General features: G+C 35.8%; 1 long non-coding RNA gene and 1 other non-coding gene across 4 annotated transcripts in view; one reads left to right on the top strand and one right to left on the bottom strand.

The window, feature by feature from the left end:
• The window catches only part of LOC110257293 (uncharacterized), a 135,468-nt gene that overhangs the window by 36,529 nt on the left and 79,230 nt on the right, over positions 1–19,709 (bottom strand). Inside the window, exon 3 of one of the 3 annotated variants that reach the window (XR_014831099.1) lies at positions 4,876–6,585. The exons of the other annotated variants lie outside the window; for them this stretch is intronic. This is a non-coding gene — a long non-coding RNA (uncharacterized LOC110257293). Of the gene's footprint in view, positions 1–4,875; positions 6,586–19,709 lie in introns of those variants that run through there. 3 annotated transcript variants of the gene reach the window in all.
• Positions 15,193–15,299, top strand: LOC146395477 (U6 spliceosomal RNA). The gene has a single exon (XR_014831653.1). It is a non-coding gene; the product is annotated as a U6 spliceosomal RNA (small nuclear RNA).

The following is a 19,709-nucleotide window of genomic DNA, read 5'->3' as shown; positions in this document are numbered from 1 at the left end:
AAATTAAGTTCAAGTTAAACAGACTCAATCCATGCATGAGGGTATTCAGTATTCATTTTTACCATCATGGCAATTTGAACATAAGTTCATTGGACTAGACTAGCTAGAATTGGGACAGAATCTTCTTAACATTCCATTCAGAAAATAAGTCAATTTGCCAACTTCTTATTCATGCTATCCTCACTATAGAAGCTTAGAGGTGCAAAACCTAGTCTTATTCTTAGAGGTCTCTAATCACAATCTCCTATGAATTTAATTGTTCTTTATATACATAAAATCATTCTAGGCAGAGTAGACACATACTGTTAAAAATATTTCATTTCATTGTGTTCTTCAGAGATTCTAATGAGCTGGTTTAAAAATTTGTATCAGGTCACTCTGGCTGATGGGAACAAATTAAACTGAACTCTTTAACAAACATCAATTTTATCCTCAGCCAACAATTAGTTAAAAATAACCTTCAATGCAACAAATGTATAGCATAGTTCAGCCAAAGAAGTTGCTGTAGAAAGGTGAAGAATCTGCTTAAGCAGCATACATATGGCTTCAGGATATGCTTGGGCCCAATCTCTTTTGTACACTTTAATTGGCATTGTAAGTAGATGTACCTAATTTAATGGCTAGGTGTGTCAGACTAAGTTTGGAATAGGAAGCTTGGATTTTATGCTCACCTGGGCTTAACATTACATTAGGGCCAGTGGAAAGCCAGGTACTAAAAAAATAACAAGATGTATTGATCAAAAGTGGTAAAGCCAATTGTATAGGTTGTCAGGTGTTACATGTTGCATCAGAATTTGCCTTTAGACACAATCATGGTTCTACAACTAGTCTATAGTCTATCGAAACAAATGCTTCTAGTACTGTGTGAAAAGCTGGAAACCCTTCTTATACTCTGAATGCATTTAGAGCTGGAAACGTCTGTAGCCAGTCACTCAATAGGTAAAAAATAGCATATCTAAACAGAGTATTTTTTTTCAAAACTTAATCTCAACAAAGCTTAGTGCTCTTTGTTCCAGAAGGAATAGAGTTTACACTTTTCCTTCAATTAAAGGTAATACTTTACCCTGTTTTTACCACTTGTTGGAATAGAAACTTTAAAGAAGTATAAGGTCTTTGAATTACGCCTAGAGCATCTCTTTTTTGTTATGGTTAAGATGATTGACTTAACCATAGCTCTCTTAGAAAGTCCAGATACTTGCTCTTCAGATTGTAAGAGCGATGATGTCAATAATATATTGAATAGAATAACTGTGATGATGAGCAATTATGCTTCTTACCAAGTCAATTTTGGTACAAAAGTAGAGTGGTAATTCATTCCCTCAGAGTAGAATAAAATACGTACTTTTGTCACTGTTTTCTGAAAATATTTCCTATTATTATCACAAGGGAGGAAAAATTAATCTCATTAATAGATACACAAGATACAAATAGGTTTTATTAATTTGCTCAAGTAGGGAGACTACATATGGACAGCATCTGTAACCAGATTCATCACCCAATTAAACTGATGATTATCTGTCATTCTCTAAGTCCCATCTGTCTATTGAGCCAATTGAAGTGGATAATTTAGTTAGACTATGTTAGCAATCACTTTTTTATATTTCAAGGTTTTCATGTTGGACATATCTCTGTAGTTCCACCAGGAATGATCCCTTTGTAAAGAGTTGTGTGTGTCATTTGTTTTGATTTGTAACTTTTTAAATGGACTTTAAAACTCCATGGATTACCACCTCTTTTCCTAAAATATAGATTCCAAAATAATCTGTATATATTTCATTTATAAAATCCCAGAAATTACAGTGAAAACATATGTAGTGATCTACTTGAACATACTCTGGGGAATTTCTGTAAAATTTTTAATTATCACCTAACTCTCATATGCTCCCAAACTTATTAATAAAGACTTATCTAGTTTATAAGACTCTATAATAGCTTAAAGTCTAATATTTAAGTGTGAAGTTTTCCCATATCAAATGAGCTTGATAATTGTCTAGAATTCCTTGGTTATGATTAAGAGAAATAACCTTAGTATATATTGTAGTGTTATTGTGTGGTCTCCTTTAGTTGTGTCTAAAATACCATTTCTCAACTGATTTTAGGTCTCTTATATAGAGATAAGAATTGGCTCAGGGGTCATACCTACATTACGGTGGCTCAGAATATATCTTGCAAATATGGAAAATTGAGATTATATAAACCAAGGTGAAATTCAATTGTCAATTGATAACTTTCAGTTCTGGGGACCCTACACTATTTCTGTTTCACTTTTAGGACTCTATTGGTTCTTTGGTATCTACATTCACTTACTAATGTTCTTATTAATGGATGTCCATCATTATGAAATTCTTCTATCTTCTGAAATATGGAGGCCATTTTAATTTTAGAATTTCAAACTAGCATCAATAGCTGTAGCAGTCAAATAGGACTAGGGTATGCTGAAGTAATAAGCCCAAACCTCAGTAACAACACAAAAAAGTTATGTTTTACTTATGCTATATATCCATTGAAGAAATAGTTGAAGGACACAGAGATACAGAATGAAATGTGCTATAGCTGAACACATACTCCATAAGGCCTGAGTGAACTGTGTATTGGCCTCTAAAACTTTTATTCAGAGGCAGCTATTCAAGATAGGGTTGTTAGAAGATCAAGACCTCCTCCCAGGGAAACACCAAATCCGCAGTTACATATGGAACAATTGCCTTAGAAAAGACCTGAAAACCAGCTGAACAGTTTTCCACATCAAAGGATAAAGTAGCCAAATTGAGACAGGTAAGAAAGGTAGATGTGGTTTTTGAAAAACCCCACCCACAGCACAGTGACCTGTAATCATGAGGAATCTCACAAGAGCTTTTCCCTGAGGAGTGAAGGGTTTGTGCCCCTTATTAGGGACCTTCATTGGAGAGATAAGCCCCCAAATTGTCTGACTTTGAAAACCTATGGGGCTTATGTCCAGGAGACCCAAAGAGCTGTACGGAATTGAGATTCTATACTTAAAGGGTTTATATGAAAACTCACTCACCCCAAGATCCAGCACAAAAAGAGCAATTTCAATAGCACCTAGACTACATGTGAAGGGGATTCATTTGCTGATCCTACAGTGTGTGCTGAAGGGGCCTGTGGAGATTCTCTTTGGGGATGGAGGTGATAGTGGTTATCATTTTTGCACTCTCCTTCTACCTTGTAAGTACCAACAGGCACACCATGCCTCCACATTCTCCTGCAGCCCTACTTAAGCCAGAGGGCATGCCCTGCTCCCATACTCTCTTGCAGCTTTTCTAAAACCAGCAGACAGACCCTGCCTCCACATTTTCCTGTGGCACTTCTAAAAAGATTGTAGGCACACACAGCCCACACAGGGAATGTCCCTTGAGCACATGGCACTAATGGCTGGTGGAGTTTGTGTTTCTGGGCTCTATAGGACAGAAACAATTGGAGAGATGGTTCTTGGCAGGCCATTACTCCAGGGAACAACAGAGAAGGCAAACTGAGACACAAACCCAGTCTTGTGAAAAAAAAATGAATTTATTTATTGTCCTAGAGCTTCAACCTGAAGGGAAGGTTTCATGTTTAACACATCTAGGGGCTACAGAAGAGGTCTCAGGAAACATAGCTCTGGGGACATGATCTTTGCAGTCTCCCTGAGTCTTGCTATGGACCACTGGTACCTATATGAGATTTTACACTTGTCTGAAGCCCTGATTTTTGCAACCATTGCTAAAATATATACACACACATAATTAGTGCTGAAAGAAAAACCTTCCAATCAAGACTACTCTATCCAGCAAACTTCATGTCCAGAATTGCCAAGAAAAGTTTTTCCATAAATGGGAAACTAACGGAGGTCAGCACCCCTAAACCAGACTTACAAGAAATGTCAAAGTGACTTAAGCCAGCAAAAAGTGTTCCTAATTAGTAACAAGAAAACAAAAGTAAAATTCTCACTGGTAAAAGTAAATTTACAATAAAGATATTGGATTAATCATTTATAAAGCTAGTATGAAAGTTAAGAACAAAGGTAGTAAAAATAACTAAATAGTCAAGGGATATAATAAATAGATATAAAATATGACATCAAAAACATAAAACAGTGATGGGGAGTCAAAATGTATTTTTGAATTTGTTCATACTTAATTTGCTATCGATTTAAAATAAACTGTTAAATGCAGACTGTTATATGTGAGCCTAAAGGTATACACAAAACAAAAACCTATAGTAGAGACACAAAAAATAATGGAAAAATAAATCCAAGCATAACACTAGGAAAGGACACCAAAAAAGTGAGGTAAGGTAAGAAACAGCCATAAAAATTTTAAAAATTGCATTAAGTACACAACAAACAATAATTACTTTAAATAAAAATGGAATAATTCCCCAAACAAGAGACAGAGTGGCTGGATGAATTTCAAAAAGAGCCACATGCAGCTACCCATGAAGGACTTATTTCAGACATAAGGATGTTCAGACTACAAGTGAAGATGGGAAAATATATTTCATCCAAATTCAAACTAAAAGAAAGCTGGAGTAGATGTATTTGTGTCAGGGACAAAAAATTACTTTAAAATACTTTATAGGTAGATTCACATTACATAATAAAAGGGTCAATCCAAAAAGAAAAATAACGTTTGTAGATATTTATGCACCCACCATTGAGGTACCCATTACATTTAAGTGTGAAGTTTTTCCATAACAAATGACCTTGATAGTTGCCTATGAGTCCTTGTTTATGACTGATTAAGAGAAATGACCTTAGTATATATTGTAGTGTTATTGGGTGGTGTTATTGTGTGGTGTCCTTTAGGTGTGTCTCCTTTAGGTATATGGAGAGAGAGAGTAAATATTAACAAAAAAAGGAAAAAATTAATGGAAACACAGTAATAGAAGGGTACTTTAATACATCACTCAATCAATGGGTAGCTTACCCAGACTGAAAAAAGCAAGGAAACACTGGCCCTAAATGGCACATTTAGATCAGCTATAGATATATCCAGAATATTCTATTCAAAAGCAGAAGAATATAGATTCTTTTCAAGTATACATAGACCATTCTTTAGGATATATCACATATTAGACTACAAAACAAGTATCATCAAATTTAAGAATGAAATCATATCTTCAATCATTTTTCCATGCATGATGATAATAAACTAGAAATCAATTACAAGAGGAAAAAACTAGAAAAAAATCACAAATATGTGGTTAAACATGCTACTGAACAAGCAATGAGTCAAAGAAATAAAGAGTTCAAAACATAATACAAATAAAAACAAAAATACAACATAAAGGTATCTATACAGTGCAGTAAAAGCAATTCTAAGAGGGACATTCATAGTGATATAGACTACCTCAAATGACCAGAAGAGTCTCAAATAAACAGTATGATTTTGCCACTCAAGAAACTATTAATAAAGAAAAAATGAAGCCCAGAGTTAGTAGATGGAAGGAAATTGTCAAGGTTAGCGGAAAGGAGGAAGTAAAACAGAGACTAAAAAACAATAGAAAAAATTAAAAATTAAGAGCTGGTTCTTTGAAAAGATAAATTTACAAATCTTCAGCTATGCTCACTAAAATAAAAGAGGGTATTGATAATGAAAAAGGAAAAATTATAACTGATAACCAAAAAATACAAAAGTTCATAGAAGGCTTTTATGGATAATTACATGCCCACTAATTGGACAACTGAGAAGAAATAGACAAATTCCCCAAATACGCAATCATCCAAGACTGAATTTTGAAGAAGAAAATCTGAATAGAGCAGTTGCTTGTAAGGAGATTGAATAAGTAATCAAAAAACTTCAAACTACAAAGTTCAGGACCAAACAGCTTCACAGGTGAATTCTACCAAATTTTCAAAGAAGATTTAATACCTATCCTTCTCAAACTATTTCAAAAATTTGTAGTGAAAATGCTTCCGAACTCATTTTATGAGGCCAGCATTGCAATGGTACCAAAACTAGACAAAGACACTACCACACAAAAAGAAATTTTAGGCAAATATTGATCAGGAGTATAGAGGTAAAAATCCTCCACAAAAATGTTAACAAATACCTTATAAAATCATACACTATGATCAAGTTGAATTTATTCCAGGAATACAGGGATGAGTCAGCTATCCACAAATCAACATGATATATTATACCACATTAACAAAATGAAAAATAGCAATCATATGGTCATCTCTATATATGAAGAAAAAGCACTTGACATCCATTTATGGTAAAAACTCAAAACAAAGTGGATATAGAAGAAACAAATCACAAAATAATAAAGGCCTTATATGCCAACAGCATACTCAACAATTAAAAGCTAACGCCATACTCAAAAATTAAAAGCTAAAAATTTTCCTCTAAGATTCAGAACACACTCCATTCTTGGAGTTCCTGTTGTGGCATAATGGAAATGAATCCAAATAGTATCCATGAGGATTCAAGTTTGATCCCTGGCCTTTCTCAGTGGTAAAGGATCTAGCATTGCTCTGAGCTGTGGTGTAGGTCACAGACACGGATTGGATCCTGTGTTGCTGTGGCAGCTGCTGCTCCTATTCAACCCCTAGACTGAGAACTTCTGTATGCCACAGGTGCAACCCTAAGAAAAAAAAAAAAAAAAAAAAAAAAAAGGTCCATTCTTGGCACTTTTATTCAACTATTCAAATTAGTATTAAAGTCCTAGCCAGAGCAATTAGTCAATAAAAATAAATAAATGGCAGCCAAATCAGAAAGAGTTAATACTGTCACTATTTGCAGACCATGTAACTTTATATAAGACTAGAAAAGACTCCAAAAAAAAAAACTGTTGGAATAAGCAAATTAACTAGTATCACAAGGAAGAAAAAATCAATATGAAAAAATTAGTTATGTTTTATACAATGAAAACAAAATATCAAGAAGAAATGAAGAAAACAATCCCATTTACAATTGTATCAAAAAGAATAAAATAACTTGAGGTAAATGTAACCAAGTGGATAAAAGATGTGTATCCTGAAATTAAGATGTTAATGAAATAAATTGAAGAATATACAAATAAAAGGACAGATATTCTATGTTTTTGGATTAAAACGAATCAATATTAATAATATGTGTGTACTTCCCAAAACAATCAACAGATTCAATGCAATCTGTACCAAAATTCAAATGGCATTTTTCAGAGAAATAGAACATATATTTCCTAAACCTGTTAAAAAAAAGATTTCAAATAGAGAGGCAGATCAAGATGGTAGAAGAGTAAGAAACTGCGCTCACCTTCTCCCACAAACACATCAAAGAAACACATCTACGTGTAAAATGACTTACATCTACTGAATGCTGGCAGAAGAACATAAACCTCCAAAAAGGGATATAACTGGGTAGAACAACAACAACAACAAAAGACAGAAAAGCTTTCAGGACAGGACTAGCATTCATGAGAGGGAGCTGTGAATGAGAAAAGGAACCCACACCCTGGAAAGCCACCTACCTGAGGGCAAAATAGAGTAAGAACCATACAGATCATCTGTACCACCACCCTGAGACCACAGGCTCAGGTGGGGACTGGGCACTGAGACTTAGGCTCTGGAGGTCAGTCCCAGGGAGGGGACTAGGGTTGGCTGTGTGGGGACAATCTGAGGGGCTAAGGAGCACCGTGCCACAGTCTGGGGAGCAGTGTGTTACATGCTCAGGAGTCGAATGCCATGGCAGAGGGAACCCTGGAGAAGGTCTGGGCCCACAGGAGAAGCAAGGTGCCATTGTCAGGGAGGGTGAGAGAAGGAAGGGCTGACCACCATAGGAATCTCCCTGCATGCACATGTGCACACAGGCTCTCAGAGAGTAAGGTGCCTCTGGTGCAGGCTACAGGTGGAGAGAAACCACCTGCTCAGGCTAAGGGAGACTGGACACTTCTTGTGTAGTCTACAGGTGGCCGTGAACCTCTTGCAGGGGCTAAAGGCAGCTGGGGGAAAAGTGTGACATAATGCCTCTTGCATGATCTACAGGGAACAGGGACAGACCATGGTGGTCATCTTGGAGGCTAGAGGGAGGTATGTCCTGCCACCAATTGGGGCCTGGGATTAGGCTCCACCTGAGGCTCCAGTCACCTCATGAGCTGACAAAAAAGAGGGCACTGTAACCAAGCACCATTCCTTACTGCTCTCATCCCCCTGGGAACACACCCACCCTGCAGCTGCCACTGCCAAATGCTCTGGGCAGCTAAGAGATGCTTGATCACTGTCCCTTCCCAAGATCCTACAACTAGGAGCAGCTGGTACAGCACCTCTTGCATGGTTTATGTGAGATGGGGTGCTTCTTGCATTGTCTGCAGTTGGCAGGGGCAAACGACTGCAGCTATCTCTGACTCCAGAAGTGGGTGTGACCCACCACCACTGGGGATCCCTGAAAAAGAACCACTTGCAGACCCAACCACTGCAGAGGGCACCACAGAGGAGAACATTTTGACCGAACACCACCTGTTGTGGATCTCGCACAACTGGGGGCACACCGGCCCTGTTGCTGCCACTGCTTAATGTTCCAGGCACTACCCACAGTGCTTGATATCTGTCACTTTCCAGGATCCTATAACTAGGATCAGCCTGTGCAGGCCCTCCTGTGTGGGCTAAGTGAGATTAGGTGATTCTTACATGGTCTTAAAGTGGTGGGGGGCAAATCACTGCAGTTATCACTGACTCCAGAGGTACACATTGCCAGCTACCACTAGGGGTCCGTGAAAAGGCCCACTTGTGGCTCCATCCACCTCAGAGGAGGGCACTGCAATCAAACACTAACTGTTGTTGTTGTCAGTCCCCTGGGAACTCACACACCCTGCTGCTGCCACTGCCAAATGCTCTAGACACCATGTACATCTTCTTAAGGCTCATTATCACCTCCCAGTGCCCCACAACAAGGAGCAGCCTGTGTCACCTTCCTTCAGGTCTTTGCTGCTGTTAAGAGCCCAGGAACAAGGCACACACTACTAGCCCTACCTGTTGCCTCCTTCTTCCTGGTAACATATTCAGCACCCTGGGGATAACAGCCTGCTCACACCAAAGAAAGACATCAAATATTCAAACTCCCACACCAAAAACAAACAGTAACACCCCACAAAATACAAAGGGGTGATTTTGCATAGAAGTAGACCTGCAAGAATACAGTCTGGCTTCCCTAAACTCACAGAAAAAGACAAATGTAAGCAAGATGAAGAAGCTCAGAAACCATTCCCAGTTAAAGGAACAGAATTCACCAGAAGCCACAATGAAACAGACCTCTGCAGTCTGAGAGACATGGAGTTCAAAAGGGAGACAGTGAAAATACTGAATAAAGCTGAATATGAAGGAATTAAGAGCCAATATGAACAGTTATGCAGATTCCATTAGAAAGAAACTATAAAATATAAGGAGGAACACAGAAAAATTAAAAATTCTTTTGCAGCAATGCAAACTTAGCTACAGGCAATAAAGAGCAGAATGAATAATGTAGAGGAACGAATTAGTGACGTGGAAGATAGAATAATGGAAATCATTCAATCAAGATAGCAGACAGAAAGCCAAATGAAAAAACACAAAAGCAATGTAAGAGATCTATTGGATAACGTAAAGTGGGCTAATCTAAGCATAATAGGAATTCCAGAAGGAGAAGAAAAAGAAAAGGGAATTGAAAACGTATTTAAAGAAATTACATCTGAAAACTTTCCAAATATATGGAAACTAATATCAAGATACAGAAAGCACAGAGGACCCCATGTAAGTTGGACCAAATAGGACCACACCAAGACATATTGTAATAAAAATGGTAAAAGTAAAAGATAAAGAGAGGATTCTAAACATAGCAAGAGGAAAACAAAGTATTAATTATAAGGGAACCCCCATAAGGCTATCAGCTGACTTCTCTACAGAAACACTACAGGCTAGAAGGTAGTGGGAAGATACATTTAAAGTTCTGAAATGAAAAAAATATGCATCCTGTAATACTCTATCCAGCAAGAATATCATTTAAAAAAGAAGGGAAAATAAAGAATTTCTTCAACAAACCAAAGCTAAAAGAATACAGCAATACTAAACCCATTCTAAAAGAAATACTTAAAGGGCTCTGCTAAATAAACAAAGAAGTAAGAAAAAATAGGATGGAGAAAACCACAATTAGAAGCAATCACTTAAATAAGCTAGCCTACAGAACTAAAAAAGGAAAAAAAAAAACTACTGTAAAAGCGATTATAAACACAAGGAACAACAAAGGGACAAACAAAGGTGTTAAAAAAGGATTTCAAAATCATAGAATGTGGGCAAGCAAAGTAAGAAAATAGACTTTTTTAAATAATGCGTTTGAACCTATATGACAAGCAGGCTAAAGCAAGCAGATATAGGAAGCAATTAACGTACTTAAAAAACAAGGAAACCACAAATCAACAGCAAACATTACATTTACAAAAATAAAACGAAAAGTACTCAAGCATAAAATAAATATAAATCATCAAACCCAAAACAGAAAGGAAGAGAGGAGAAACATAGGCTCAACTGGAAAACAAGGTTTAAAATAGCAATAAATACCTATCTATCAATAATTACCTTAAATGTCAATGGACAGAATGTTCCAATCAACAGACACAGAGTGGCAGATGGGATAAAAAAGCAAAAATCTATAGTCTACTGTCTGCAAGATCCTCACTTTAAGGCAAAGGACAGATATAGATTGAAAGTGAGGGGATGAGAAAAGATATTTCATGCTAGTGGATAAGACAGGAAAGTAGGAGTTGCAATACTCATATCAGACAAAGTCGTCTTTAAAGTGAAGGCCATAAAAAAAGACAAAGAAGGACACTAATTACTGGTAAAGGCATCCATTCAAGAAGAGGATATTATAATCATCAATATATATATACCCCTAATATAGGACCACCCAGATAATGCCAACAAATTGTAACATATAAAAGGAGATATTGATGGGAATACAATCATAGCAGGAGACTTTAACATCCCAATCACGTAAATGGACATATCCTCTAGAAAGAAAATCAATAAGGCAACAGAGATCCTAAAAGACACAACAGAAAAGTTAGACTTCATTGAAAATTTCATCACATCCGAAAAAAATCATAATATACATCTTCTCAAGTGCATGTGGAACATTCTCAAGTACTGATCACATGCTGGGGCACAAAGCTGACCTCAACAAATTTAAGAATATAGAAATTATTTCAAGTATCTGACCACAATGGCATGAAACTAGAAATCAATAACAATGAAAGAAATGAGAAAAAACTAACTACATTGAGACTAAACAACAAGCTACTAAAAACCAATTGGTCAATGAGGAAATCAAGAAGGAAATTAAAAAATACATTGAGACAAATGATTATGAAGACACAACCACTCAATATTTTTGGGATGCCACCCAAAAAAATCACTGCAGTACATGCCTCCCTCAAAAAAGAAGAAAAATCTCAAATTGACAATGTAACACATCAGCTAAATGAATTAGAAAAAGAAAAAACAAAACCTAAAGTGAGCAGAAGAAAGGAAATCAATAAAATAGAAATTTAAAAAATATATTAAAAAATCAATAAAACCAAGAGTTGGTTCCATGAAAATGTAAACAAATTTGACAAACCTCTGGCCAGACTCAAGTAGAGGAGAGAAAAACCCAAATAAACAAAATAAGAAATGAAAAAGGAGAAATCACAATGGATACTGCAGAAATTAAAAAAAAAAACATGAGAATACTATGAATAATTATATGCCAAAATTTTTGACAACCTAGAAGAAATGGACAACTTTCTAGAGACTTGGAGCCTGCCAAAACTGAATCAAGAAGAAATAGATCAACTGAACAGAATGATCAATAGAAATGAAATTGGCTATGTTGTCAAAACACTCCCTACAAATAAAACTTCAGGGCAAGATGGGTTCAAAGGCATATTCTACCGAACCTACAAAGAAGAAATTATACCCATCTTCCTTAAACATTTTCAAAAGTTTGAAGAAGGAACACTCCCAAAGAAATTCTATGATGCCACCATTACCCCAATACCAAAATCAAAGATACCACCAAAAAAGAAAACTACAGGCCAATATCTTTGATGAATATAAACACAAAAATTCTCAGCAAAATTTTAGCCAACTGAATCTAACAGCATATAAAAAAGATCATATACCACAACCAAATGGGATTCATCCCAGGTTCACAAGAATGGTTCAACATGCTCAAATCAATCAACGTTTTACACCACATTATCAAAAGAGAAGTCAAAAACCACATGATCATCTCAATAGATGCAGACAAAGCATCTGACATAGGCAAACATCTATTCATGATAAAAACTCTTACCAAAGTGGTATAGAAGGAACATACCTTAACATAATAAAAGCCATTCACGACAGAGCAAATATAATACTCAATGGAGAAAATCTGAAAGTCTTTCCACTAAAAATCTAGAACAGGACAAGGATGGCCACTCTCACCACTGTTATTTGGAAATCCTAGCCACAGCAATCAGACAAACAAAAGAAAAAAAAAAGGTATCCAAATTGGAAAAGGAGGAAAAATTATCACTGTACGTGGATAGAAAACCCTAAGGACTCTACCCAAAAACTACTCAAACTGATCAACAAATTCAGAAAAGTAGCATAATATAAGGTTAAAATCCGGAAATCAGTCATATTTATGTATACTAACAATGAAATGTTAGAATATAAAAATACATTTCCAAATTGCACCCCGAAAAAAATCAAATTCCTGGAAGAAAGGAGGTGAAAGACTTATATGGTGAGAACTATAAAACATTAATCAAGGAAAGGACTCAAAGAAATGGAAAGATATTCCATGCTCCTGGGTTGGAAAAATTAATATTGTAAAAATGGCCATACTACCCAAAGTAATCTATAGATTCAATGCAATCCCTATCAAATTAGCCATGACATTTTTCACAGAACTAGAACGAACAATCCAAAAATCTATATGGAAGCATAAAAGACCCAGAATTGCCAAAGCAATTCTGAGGGAAAAAAAAATAAGCTGGGGCCAAAACTCTCCAAAACCTCAGGCAATATTACAAAGCCACAGTAATCAAGACAGTGTGATACTGGTACCAAAACAGACATACAGATGAATGGAACAGAACAGAGAATCCAGAAATAAACCCCGACACCCATGGTCAATTTATCTTCAACAAAGAAGTTAAGAATACAAAATGGGGAAAAGTCCTTTGATCAAGTGGTGGTGGGAAACCTGGACAACTGCATTTACATCAATGAAGCTGTAACACACCCTCAAGCCATGCACAAAAGTAAACTCAAAATGGCTTGAAGATTTTTTTTTTTTTTTTTGGTCTTTTTGCCATTTCTTGGGCCACTCCTGCGGCACACGGAGGTTCCCAGGCTCATGGTCGAATCGGAGCTGTGGCCAGTGGCCTATGCCAGAGCCACAGCAATGCAGGATCCAAGCTGAATCTGCAACCTACACCACACCTCACAGCAATGCCAGATCCTTAACCCACTGAGCAAGGCAGGGATCAAACCCACAACCTCATGGTTCCTAGTCGGATTCGCTAACCACTGAGCCACAACGGGAACTCCCAGCTTAAAGACTTAAATGTAACACAAGACACCATCAAACTCCTAGAAGGGGACATAGGCAAAACACTCTCTGATATCAATCTTACAATTGTTTTCTCAGGTCAGTCTCCCAAAGCAACAAAAATAAAAGTAAAAATAAACCAATGGGACCTAATAAAACTGACAGACTTTTGCACAGCAGAGGAAGCAACAAAAACAACAACAAAAAAAACCTTACAGAATGGGAGAAAATAGATTCAAATGATGCAACTTACAAGTGCTTTATCTCTAAAATATACAAAAAAACTTATAGAACTCTATAGCAAAACAGCTAACAACCCAACTGAAAAAAGGGCAAAAGACCTGAATAGACATTTCAGAAGATATATAGGTGGGCAACAAGAACATGGAAAAAATCCTCAACGTCACTAATTATTAAGGAAGTGCAAATCAAAACTACTATGAGGTACCACCTCACACCTGTCAGGATGGCCATAAATAGCAAATGCTGGAGAGGGTGTGGAGAAAAGAGAACCCTCCTATAATGTTGGTGGATATGTAAATTGGAGCAACCACTATGGAAAACAATATGGAGATACCTTAGAAATCTATGCATAGAACTACCATATGACCCAGCAATTCCACTCTTGAGTTTTGTCATATGCTGACAAAACTTTCCTTTAAAAAGACACATGTACCCACATATTCATTGCAGCACTATTCTCAATTGCCAACACATGAAAACAACCTACATGTCTATTGACAGATGATTGGATTAAGAAGTGGTATAAATACACAACGTAATACTATTTACCCATAAAAAAGAACAAAGTAATGCCATATGCAGCAACATGGATGGAACTAGAGACTCTCATGCTAAGTGAAATAAGTCAGAAACAAAATTATCATATGATATCACCTATATCTGGAATCTAATATATAGCACAAGTGAACCTTTCCACATAAAAGAAAATCATGTACATGGAACACAGACTTGTGGTTTCCAAGGGGGAGAGGGAGGGAGTGGAGTGGATTGGGAATTTGGGGTTAACAGATGCCAACTACTACATTTGGAATGGATAAACAATGAGATCCTGCTGTAAAACACTGGGAACTATATCTAGTCATTTATGATGGAGAATGATAATGTGTGAAAAAAATGTATACATGTATATGTGACTGGGTCACCTTGCAGTACAGTAGCAAATTGACATAACACTGTAAACCAGCTATAACATAAAAAATAAAAATTATTAAGAGAAAAAATCAAATAGAGAAATAAATTTTGATAAGGAGGAACAAGGATGAATAAATCATGCTCTGATTTCAAATTATATTACAAAGCTATGGTAATTAAAACAACATTTTATTGATATAAAAACAGAAACATAGATCATTGGAACAGAATAGAGAGCCCAGAAATAAATGCATGCATACGTGGTCAGTTAATTTATGACAAAGGAGTGAGGACTACACAATGCAGGGGACAGTCTCTTTAATACAAGGTACTGGGAAAACAGAACAGCCACATTCAAAGGAATGAAACTTGGACCAACTACCTTATACTATACATGAAAATTAACTCAAAATGGACTAAAGACTTAAATATAAGATCTGAGAGCATAGATCTTCTAGAAGAAAATATAGATGGTATGCTACTTGAGCTAAGTCTTGGCAAAGTTCTTGCTTCAACAGCACATATACTAAAATTGGAACAATACAGGGAAGATTAGCATGGCCCCTTCACAAGTATGATATGCCAATTAGTGAAGCAGTTCATATTTATAAGTAATGTGGAAGATAGAATAATGGAAATCACCCAATTGGGACAACAGACAGGAAACAAAATGAAAACACATGAAAGCAATGTGAGAGAAGAAAACGGAAACTGAAAACATATTTGAAGCAACTATGGCTGAAAACTTTCTAAATCTAAAGGAAACAGATATTAAGATACAGGAAGAACAGAGGGTCCCAAACAAGTTGAATACAAACAGAACACTACACCAAGACATATAATAAAAAATACTGATATCAAAAGTGAAAGATTAGGAGAGGATTCTAAAGGCAGCAAGAGAAAAAGAGTTAAATTTTAAGGGAACCCCCCCATAAGCCTATCAGCTGATTTCTCTACAGAAACACTAATCCAAAAGAGTATGTCAAGACATATTCAAAGTTCTAAAAGGGAAATAAATATGTATCCTAGAATATCTACCCAGCAAGAATATCATTTAAAATAGTAGAAATAAAAAATTTCTCCAACAAACGAAACTAAAAGAATACAACAATACTAAGACACATTCTAAAAGAAATACCAAAAGGTTTCCTCTAAATAGGAAAGAAGTAAGAAAATATACAATGGAAGAAATCACAATTGGAAAGTAATCATTTTAATAAGCCAGTATACAATACTAAAAGGAAAAAAAAATCCTATCTGTAAAAGCGATGATAAACACAAGGAATGGCAAAAGGATAAACATGAAGATATAAAAAGGGGGCTAAAACCATAAAATATGGGGAAAGAAAGTAAGAAAACTTAATTTTAATAGTATGTGTTTGAACTGATATAATTATCAGGCTAAAGCAAGCAAATATAGAAAAGGATTAACATACTTGACAAACAGGGCAACTACAAATCAAAACCAAACAAAACACTCACATGAACTAAAAAGAAGAGGACACAAGCATAAAATAGAACAAATTTATCCAACCAAAAACAAACAAAAAAAGAAAGTAAAAGAAAAAGGAACAAAGGAGAAACAGAATCACTGGAAAACAATTTAACAAAATATTTAATGATATTCCATGCTTCTGGATTGGAAGAATATTGTAAAATGGCCATACTACCCAAAGTAATCTACATGTTCAGTGTGATCCCCATCAAATTACCCATGACATTTTTCACAGCACCAGAAAAAACACACAAAATTTATATGAAACCATAAAGACCCAGAATTGCCAATGCAACCCTGGGTGGGAGGACCAAGCAGGAGGCATGACTCTCCCAGATTACAGACAATACTACAAAGCTACAGTAATCAAGACATCATGGTACTGGCCAAAACAGACATACAGACCAGTGGAACAGAACATAGAGCCCAGAAATAAACCCAGACACCTATAGTCAATTAATCTTTGAGAAGGGGGCAATACTATAAAATGGGGATGACAGTCTCTTCAACAAGTGGTGCTAGGAAAACTGGACAGCTACAAGCAAATCAATGAAACTAGAATACACCCTCACACCATGCACAATAATAAACTTAAGATGGCTTAAATACTTAACTGTGAAATATAACACCATAAAACTCCTAGAAGAGAACGTAGGCAAAACATTCTCTGACATCATGTACAAATGTTTTCTTAGGTCAGTCTCCAAAGTTAATAGACATAAAAACATAAATAAACCAATGGGATCTAATCAAGCTTAGAAGCTTTTGCACAGCAAAGGAAACTAGTAGAAAAAATAAAAGGCAACCTACAGAATAGGAGAAAACAGCTGCAAATGATTCAACTGACAAGGGATTAATCTCCAAAATATAAAACCAACTCGTATAACTCAACTTCAAAACACGTAACAACCCAGTTGAAAAATGGGCCAAAGAACTAAATAGACATTTCTCTAAAGAAATGCCAAGAGGCTTGAAAAAAAAATAGTTAACATCACTATTAGAGAAATGTAAATCAAAACTATACTGAAGTACCACCTCACACTGGTCAGCATAGCCATCACTACTAAGTCTACAAATAAATTCTAGAGAGGGTGTGGAGAAAGGGGAACCCATCTACACTGCTGGTGGGAATGTAAATTGGTTTAACAACTATGAAAAACGTATGGAGATACCTCACAAAACTAGATATAGAACCACTATATGATCCATCAATCCCACTCCTGGGCATATATCCAGACAAAACTTTCATTCGAAGAGATATATGCATCCCTCATTCAGAAAGATATATGCATCCTTGTGTTCATTGTAGCAGTATTCACAATAGCAAAGAAATGAAAACAACCTAAATGTCCATCGACAGATGATCGGATTAAGAAGATGTGGTACATATACACCATGGAATACTTCTCAGCCATAAAAAAGAACAAATTAATGCCATTTGCAGCAACATAGATGGAATTAGAGATTCTCTTACTAGATGAAGTAAGTCAGAAAGAGAAAGACACCATATCATATCACTTATATTTGGAATCTAAATGGCAGGGAGTTCCTGTTGTGGCTCAGTGGTTAATGAATCCGACTAGAAACCATGAAGTTGAGCGTTTGACCTCTGGCCTCGCTCAGTGGGTTAAGGATCCGGCGTTGCTGTGAGCTGTGGTGTAGGTCGAAGATGTGGCTCAGATCTGGTGTTTCTGTGGCCCTGGCATAGGCTGGAAGCAACAGCTCCAATTAGATCCCTAGCTTGGGAACCTCCATATGCTGCGAGTGTGACCCTAGAAAAAAGACAAAAATAAATAAAATGGCGCCAATGAACCTATATACAGAACAGAAACTCATAGACATGAAGAACAGACTTGTGGTTGCCATGGGGAGGGAGAGGAGGGGGGATGGATTGGTAGTGTGTGGTTAGTAGATGTGAACTATTACATTTAAAATGGATAAGCAATGGGGTCCTGCTCTATAGCACAAAGAACTGTATCAAATCACTTGTGATAGAACATGATAGAAGAGAATATGAGAAAATGTATATATATATATATATATATATATATATATATATAACTGGGTCACTATGCTGTGCAGCAGAAATTGTTAGGCCATTGCAAATGAAATCTAATAATTTTTTTTAAAAGTTTTGGTCAAGATTTTTGGAATCTAACAACCAAAATCAAAAACAACAAATCTAAAAGCAATTGCAACTACATACTAAAATTCTCTTGCACAGCAAAGGGAAGCATTAAAAAAAATGAAAACCAACCTATGAAATAGGACAAAACAGTTTTTAATTCTCTGTTTAATAAAAGGCTAATATCTACACTATATAAAGATATGCAATTCATAACAAAAACAATTTGATTAAAAACTGAGTAGAAGATATGGACTTTTTTTTCCCAAAGATAACAGAGATGACCAACAGGTACATGAAAAGATGCTCAACAATATTAATCTTCAGGGAGATGCAGATCAAAACCACAGTGAGATATTATCACACTTGTTAGAATGGCTGTTCAAAATGACAGGAAATAACGTGTTGGCCAAGATGTGGGGAAAAAAAGAGAACTCCTGTGAATTGTTGATGCGGATGTAAGTTGATGCAATCAATATGGAAAACAATATGGAGGTTCCTCAAAAAAACTTTAAAAAGAATTACCATATCAATTAGCAATTCTGCTTCTGGGTATTTATCCAACAGAAATGAAAATATTAACTCAAAAAGATATGTGAACTTCAGCATTATTTACAATAGCCAAGGAATGGTAATAACTTAAGTGTCATCAATGGATGAATGGTTAAAGAAGAGGTTGTTTTTGTGTATATCAGACACAATGGGATATTATTAGGCCATTAAAAAAGAATGAAATCTTGCCATTTGCAACAACACAGATGGACTTTGAGGCCTTATGCCAAGTGAAACAAGTTTGGCAGAGAAAGACCACCACCAAGTGATCTCAATTACCTCTCAATTTTAAAATAACCAGGTGAATAAACAACAATTGTAGACAAAAAAAAGAAAAAGAATACAAGCTCATAGATATTGAAAAGAGATTGGTGGTTTCCAGAAGCAGGGGATGGGGATATGTGAAATGAATTATGGAGACCAAAGGAATAGACTTTCAGTTATAAAATAAACAAGTCATAGGGATGTACAGCATGGTGACTATAGTTAATAATACTGTGGTACATATTTGAATGTTGCTAAGACAGTAAAACTTAAATGTCTTCATCTGGAGAAAAAAATGTGTAATTACTTATGGTGATAGATATAAACTAGACTTATTATGATAATCATTCATACAACATATACAAATACCAAATTATTATGTTGTAAACCTGAAACATATATGTGTTATATGGCAACTATACATCAATTAAAAAATAATGTGCTATTACATTACACAATATTTATGGTTACTTCAACTCCTAGTGTACCAAATAATAAAAATGTACCTCTGTACATAATCCAGATTTTCAAGAACTACTTTCTCTAATCAAATTTTAGGTTAATGAATAATAACACAACATAA

Source organism: Sus scrofa, chromosome 16 (genome assembly GCF_054392235.1).
Source record: "Sus scrofa isolate SSC_HxYL_T2T_F1_AM1 chromosome 16, Sscrofa_HxYL_maternal_Yorkshire_Landrace_v2.0, whole genome shotgun sequence".
Lineage (NCBI taxonomy): Eukaryota > Metazoa > Chordata > Mammalia > Artiodactyla > Suidae > Sus > Sus scrofa.
This window is presented reverse-complemented; position numbering and strand designations above follow the sequence as displayed.